This window comes from Talpa occidentalis, unplaced genomic scaffold (assembly GCF_014898055.3).
Source record: "Talpa occidentalis isolate TD23 unplaced genomic scaffold, MPIMG_talOcc4v2.1, whole genome shotgun sequence".
NCBI lineage: Eukaryota > Metazoa > Chordata > Mammalia > Eulipotyphla > Talpidae > Talpa > Talpa occidentalis.
In genome coordinates, this window is record NW_026555331.1 from 143496691 (window position 1) to 143503418 (window position 6728).

Sequence of the window (6728 nt, forward strand, 5' to 3'; positions counted from 1 at the left end):
AGCTTAACTGCTGTGAGTTCACCTGTAAAATGAGTATTAGGCAAATTCCACAAGATGAGTGTGTTAAGTGTATCCAGAGCACCCGGCCTATGTCTGCAGATGCTAAGGGTCTATTACTTTCCTCTCCATCCTGCTCTCTCAATAACTAGCTGTCAGAGCTTAGTCAAGCCATTGCACCCCCCTCCACCTTGCCTTTCTGGGTGTCAGTGTGTGAGGATGTGGGACCAGTGGTTTGACTGGTGAGGTCCTACTCCTATACACCCCTACCTCAGTGGCACAACAGTTATTATTTAGGTGATTTGCCTACCCCAGGCCCCCGTGATGAATTCTTTTTTTTTTTCATTTTTTTTAAAGATTTATTTATTTATGCATACAAGAACTGAGGTATGGGCCAGAGGTGTGGGGGGTGAGAGGATTCACCAGAGACAAAGTAGGGAGCAGAACAGGCAGACTGACTGAAACACACTGCTGAGGGGAGTAGCGGGCAAGACAGGAGAGGTCTGCTGTGCCATGTGGGTTGCTCCCTGGCCAGCCAGGAATTGAACTCGTACTGCAGAGACTGTGGATAGCTAAATAGTGCTATGCTTAACCCCTGTGCCACCAGGGAGGCCCCCATGGTGATTTCTTGACTGAGGAGCCATGCAGTTGCTTATGACTACATCTACTGGGGGAGAAGGTGAAATCGCTGGGAAAAAAACAAACAAATGCTCTCAAAGAGAAAATGGAGTGGGTTAGAACCTGCCAGAAGAACCAAGTCATACAATTTGAAATCACTGGCCAAAGACAGCCAGGGGATCGGTCCCTTCTCCATCCAAGAAGACTGACTGGAAAACAATCAAATTTCTGTTCTAGAGAATTCACGGAAGCAAAGGGGAAAAAGCGATCTTGCTGTTTTTGGCAGTTGCAACCCCCAGGAAAACTATAGAAAAGTTGACCTCCGTCCATGATGCGATCCTGCCTCTTTTCTTGGTGTCTTATTTGCCTCCCACCATTCTCTGCTCCTTGGTGCTCCTGCAGGCCTGGTTTCCTCTGCTCACAAAATGTGCTTCTCTCAGGTTGAGATTTCTCTTGGTGCTCAATTGTCTCACTACCCACAGAGCAGAAAGATCTGAGAAATTAATTCATGATAAGGTTCTCTTTACAGTGTTCAATGTAAACTCTTCCAGAAGCATTTGCATTTGAAAAGAGTTGCTTCTTAGGTAATGATACATGCAATTGGGCTGCTCTGCTAATTGTAGAAAGAGTGAATGGTACCATGTGTCTACCTTAAAAGGCTACTACGATTTCAGACTGCATTCATGCGAACATAGTATCAAGCATGGAAGGGGCAAAAACCCCAGCCTGACTTGTGAGGATCAGGCTTCCCCAGGAGTTATCTACTTTTGGGCTCCTCCTTTTAAGAAACACCTAGACAGAATGGGGTACCTTTGGATCAGTGCAGAGTGAAGAGCAGATTGAGCAAGGCCTGGAGAGCTCTTTCCACTTGAACGAGAGAGAGAGAGAGAGAGAGAGAGAGAGAGAGAGAGAGAGAGAGGTCTTTAGGGAAGCCATGGGCCTGTTCATGGTGCTAAAAGGAAGAACTAGGACCCCTGGGTGAGAAGTCTCATTGACACTTACCAGATGGCTTATTGTTTTTCTCTCTATGAAGTAGATGTTCCAGGAACTAAAGCTGCCCACAAAGGAGAGGGACTGTTACAAAGGCAGCTCCTAAGGGATTAGCAGCCCAGATGAATGACCTGATCCATTCTTCTTTCCTGCTCTTCCAGCCCAAGTTATCAAGGCTCTCCAAGAGTGGGACCCCACGCCAGTCTGTGGATGCAGATGACTGACAGATTGGGGGACGATTCCTTCCCAGGGATATGCATCCTTTCCCATCCTAATCCCTATTTACAAGTGCAAGAATGAGCCTTGACTAGGCTGCTATCTATTTTTCATTTTATTTTATTATTTTATTATTTTTTTAAGATTTATTTTTATCTATTTATACAAGCACTGGGTACAGTCAGAAGCACGGGAGGGTGAGAGAATTCACCAGAGCCAGAGCAGGGAACAGAACAGGCAGATTGATGAAGTACACTGCTGAGGGGAGCAGTGGGCCGCAGGAGAGGTCTACGCGCCATGTGGGACCCTCCTCTGGTGGCCGGGAAGCAGCCAGGGATTGAACCGGCGCTGCAGAGGCTGTGGGCAGCTTCGCAACCCAGTGCTCAACTGCTGAGCCACCGGGGAGGCCCTAGGCTGCTATCTAGAGGGGGGAGGGCCGGGACTGCCTCGGGCAAGGTTTTTATTTCTAGCCTTCCCATCACAACCCAGCTCTGGGAAATGGACATTTCATTTATTTACTGTGGTGGCAACTCTCTCTCAAGCCCTGAATGCTTCTGAGATAAGTATGAGTCATTTTCATTTTATCTCTGTAGACTGAGCCCCTGCAAGATAAGCAGGCATCTTGTCAAATCTAGAGATGCTGTTTAAGTGATGGAATAAATTTAAATTTTTTTTGGAGATCAAATTATTTTTACTTTTGACCCCAGACTATCTCTCTTTCCCAAGAAAAAGTAATCTCAAAGATTTCTATAATGTACCCGAGGTTCTTTGCATCTGATGCAAGGCTGACTTTATCTTACCCAGATGAGGTTTTAGATATAGTGTATCTTTGAGAATTACATTTTTTAGAAGATTTATTTATGCACACAAGAGCTGGGGTATAGGCCAGAGGTGCCCCAGGGCTGAGAGGATTCACCAGAAACAGAGTGGGGAACAGAACAGGCAGACTGACTGAAATACACTGCTGAGGGGAGCAGCGGGCGAGACAGGAGAGGTCTGCTGTGCCCTGTGGGTAACTCCCTGGCCAGGGATCAAACTCATGCTGTAGTGGTTGTGGATAGCTCCACAGTGCTGTGCTTAACCCCTTGCGCTAACAGGGAGTCCTTGAGAATTACATTTTTTATGAACTATTAAGAAATGAGAGAAAGCCGTACCTGGTGTAGACTTGTGGCTCGTGGCCCAGGAAGTTAAAAACCAGTGTTGTTTTGTGGGCAATATCTCTGAGCTCGGTGATCCAATTGTTTTCTTTCCTGTTTCTTTTACCCCAATTCCTTCTCTTAAGGATCTAAATTGGTACTTAATAAACCATTATTTACCAGAATGCTAAACAAAACTTTCTAAAGGTGTTGATGACTTAGATAAACCAGACACTGGAGCAGTCAATCACATAGAATCAAGCACATGGATATTAAGATACAACTTTAAAATTCCCACTTTTTTGCTATCCCTAAGTCCCCGGCCATGCTGAATGTCTGAGTTATAGAAATGCTTTCTGATAAAGACTTCATGTGCTTTATTGTACTGTTAATATTAAATTGTGTTATTAATATTGTATATTAATGTAATTGTGTTAAATACATAAGGATACAGCAGTAGATGCATGAAACCTGTATCCATTGTAATAAAAACTCGTAGCAAACTAGTAATAGAACTTTCTCAACCTGATCAAGAATCTACACATTGAGAAAAATCTGTATTTAATGGTGAAAAACTGAATGTTTTCACCTTCAGGTAGGGAACCAGGCAAAGATGTCTGCGCTCACTCTTCCTATTCAACAATGTTCTGGAGGTTCTAGTTGGCTCTGGGCATGGCTGTATTCTAATAAAACTTTATTTGGGAGAACAGCATTGGGCTGTAATTTGCTGACTCCTGTTCTGGGGCTTGAATATATTGGTCTGTTTTCACTGAGAGCATGAAAGCTACACTTTTTGTCTTTAGATAACAGGCCTGCTATTCAGTAAAGGTCATGTGGTTTTTTGAAGAAGTTGCTTAAGACCTATTTTTTTAAAATAAATTAATTTTTAATTGAGATAATAATAGGATTCGCCCCATCAGGTACCACCTCGGTAGTGCACCCACCACTAAGTCACTCATAGTCACCCCCCCAGACCATTGTGCTTCTCTCCCTCCTTGTTCACCCCCAACCCCTCCCCACTCTGGATGCTTCAGTTCTATAATCAGGGGCTACAGGGCTGCTGTTTGAGTCTGCCTTTATCTGACCCTTCATTTGGCTTTTCTATATTCCACGTATTAATTGTGAACCATCCAGTATTTATCTTTCTCCTTCTGACTTATTTCATTAGCATCATCCTTCCAGCTCCATCTATGTTGATGCAGATGCCATGAATTGATCTTTTTTAAAATTTATATATATATATATATATATATATATATATAAATAGATAGATAGATAGCATAGCATAGTATTCCATTATATATATAAACCACATCTCCTTGATCCGCTCATCTGTTTTGGGGCACTTAGGTTATTTCCATAATTTGGCTATTGGAAATAGTGCTGCAGGAAACATGGGAGTGCAAGCCGAAATCTATATTGAATCACATGAGAGAGGATGACCCCAAGGGTTGGAAGCCACACTGGTGTGACTGTTGGGACCTTCCTGGCACGTCCACAACTCTTACAACTCAGTCCACGTTGCTTGACAGAGATTCCCATGGCAATTGCCATTTCTGGGCATGTGTGGAAACTGGGTTGCATTGGTGGCCGAGTAAATGGGAGATGACATTAAAGGGGGAGGCAGGTGTAGACTGTGGGTCAGGGCTTCTCAAGGCTCCACATCAGAGTTATGTCAGAAGCATGCACAGGACTCCACGTGTAATTGTGCTGATTGTAAAGAGTTTGCAGTGGTGTCATAAGAGTATACGTTCAAGCACAAGCAAAAAAGACACAGGCAGAGTCTGAAGGAGTCCACAGGCAGGCTTTCTCATGCTCCCTCCCTGCCATGAGGGGTTGCAAAGAGCTTACTCTGCCCCATCAGTGAGATGCAGCGACAAGCATGCGGCATTTCTGTCCAGGCAATTCCACAAAGAGACCCACTTCCCCGAGGTCATGTCAGCACCTTGCTTTCCAATGATTTTTCTCCAAAGTTCCAGAAGAAAAGCAGGTAATAGACTGTATTGTTGACACAAGTCACCCTGGTGGACCACTGGATCAACCCCTCCCTCTCCTCCCTGATTCTCTAGGATCTGCTTAACTCTTCTCCTGAATTCAGCCTCCTCCTCTTCCTGACTTTTTACCACGAGCGCACAAACACATTATATTTAAGTCTTTCCCATCATTAAAAAAAATGTTCAAATAAAACCTTCCTGTGACCTCTTTAGTTGCTATTCTTTCTCTTTCCATTCTCATTCAAACTTCTTCAAAGACTTATTTTTTTAATCATCTCCTCACCTCGTATTCAGTCTTCATTATGCTGCAATTTGACTTCCACCTACACAGTTCTATTGAATGTTAGGAGCCTATGAACACCTAATTGCCAAATTCAAGGGACATTTTCCATTCATTATCTTCCTTGACCTCTCCACTAAATTTAACACCATTAATCGCTCCTGATTCATGCAAACTTTTATGTTCCTTGGTTTCCATGACACCTAGGAAAATGTCCTGGTTCTCCTCCTATTTGACTACTCCTTTTGGGGCTCCGCTTTATTCACCCTCCATCTAATTGTACGTATACCCCAAGATTTTGTCTATTGTACCTTCATTTTCTTTTGTGTATATTCTCTCTGAGCAATCTAATAACTATCTGGACACAGAGAAATCCCCAATTTTTACCTTTAACACACATCTCTCCCATGTTCCATCTGGATGTTCCAGAAGAACCTCAAATGTATCACCTCCATAGTTGAATTTATCATCTTCTACTTCTGGGATTCTCCAGCTCATTGAGTGGCTGCCACAGGATGGACAAGATAGAAGCCATCACATCATCTTTGTTTCTTCATTCACATTTTCCATTGCTCTTTAATTGCCAAGTCCTATTGATTCTACTTCTAATTATTTCTTCACTTACTATATCTCCATCTTTGTTACCAATACCTTAACTTAGGCATACTTTATTCTTGTGTGTATAATTTCAAAAGCCTTTTAATAGGTCTTCCTAGCACCCATCTAAGCAAAAACAAATCCATCAGTGAACACATGTTTATACAACAGCTGCTACACACACTGTACTTGGAGTAAATAACATAGATGTGGCCTCTGGTGGCAAGGAGTTTCTACTATGGGTGGTGTGTGTGTTTGAGTGTGTTTAATATGGATGGTTAAATAATTAAGTCTCCTTTGAATAAATCTGCAGTAAGTAGGGATAGTTCCAGATACCAAGAAGTATTTAAAAAATAAGATAATAGGGTAAAATCTGAATGTTGTGGTGGATTAAATTTTGGTATTCAGAGTAGGCATATCTGAGTAGGTGACATCTGAGACTGAATAATGCAAAAAGCCAGCCTCTGGCTAATCTGAGGAAGAGCATTCTGGGCAGCCTGGACAGAGAGTCGGAGGGCCGGGAGGGGGGCTCATGTTTGGTGTGGTGGAGGAGATCCAGCAAAGGGAAGGAGGTCTGGGATGAGTTGGACCAAGGTGGGCCTTATCGGTCATGGAATGGTTTGGGAATTGAGAGAGTGATGGGCATTCCATTTGCCAGGAGAGTTATATGATCTGGTTCACTTTCAAAACAGGTAACTGTTGGTGGTGAACATGGACTGTAGGTGCACAACTGGAAGCTGAAGGACCATTTAGAAGTGGTTGCATTATTCCAGGAAAGAAATGGTGGTAACTGGGCAGAGGGAGCAGCAGTGGAGATGGAAAGAAGTGGATGGAAGTGGAATATCATTTGAGGGCAGATTCAGTAGGACTTGGGAAGGAGAGAATCAAGGAATGTCTCCT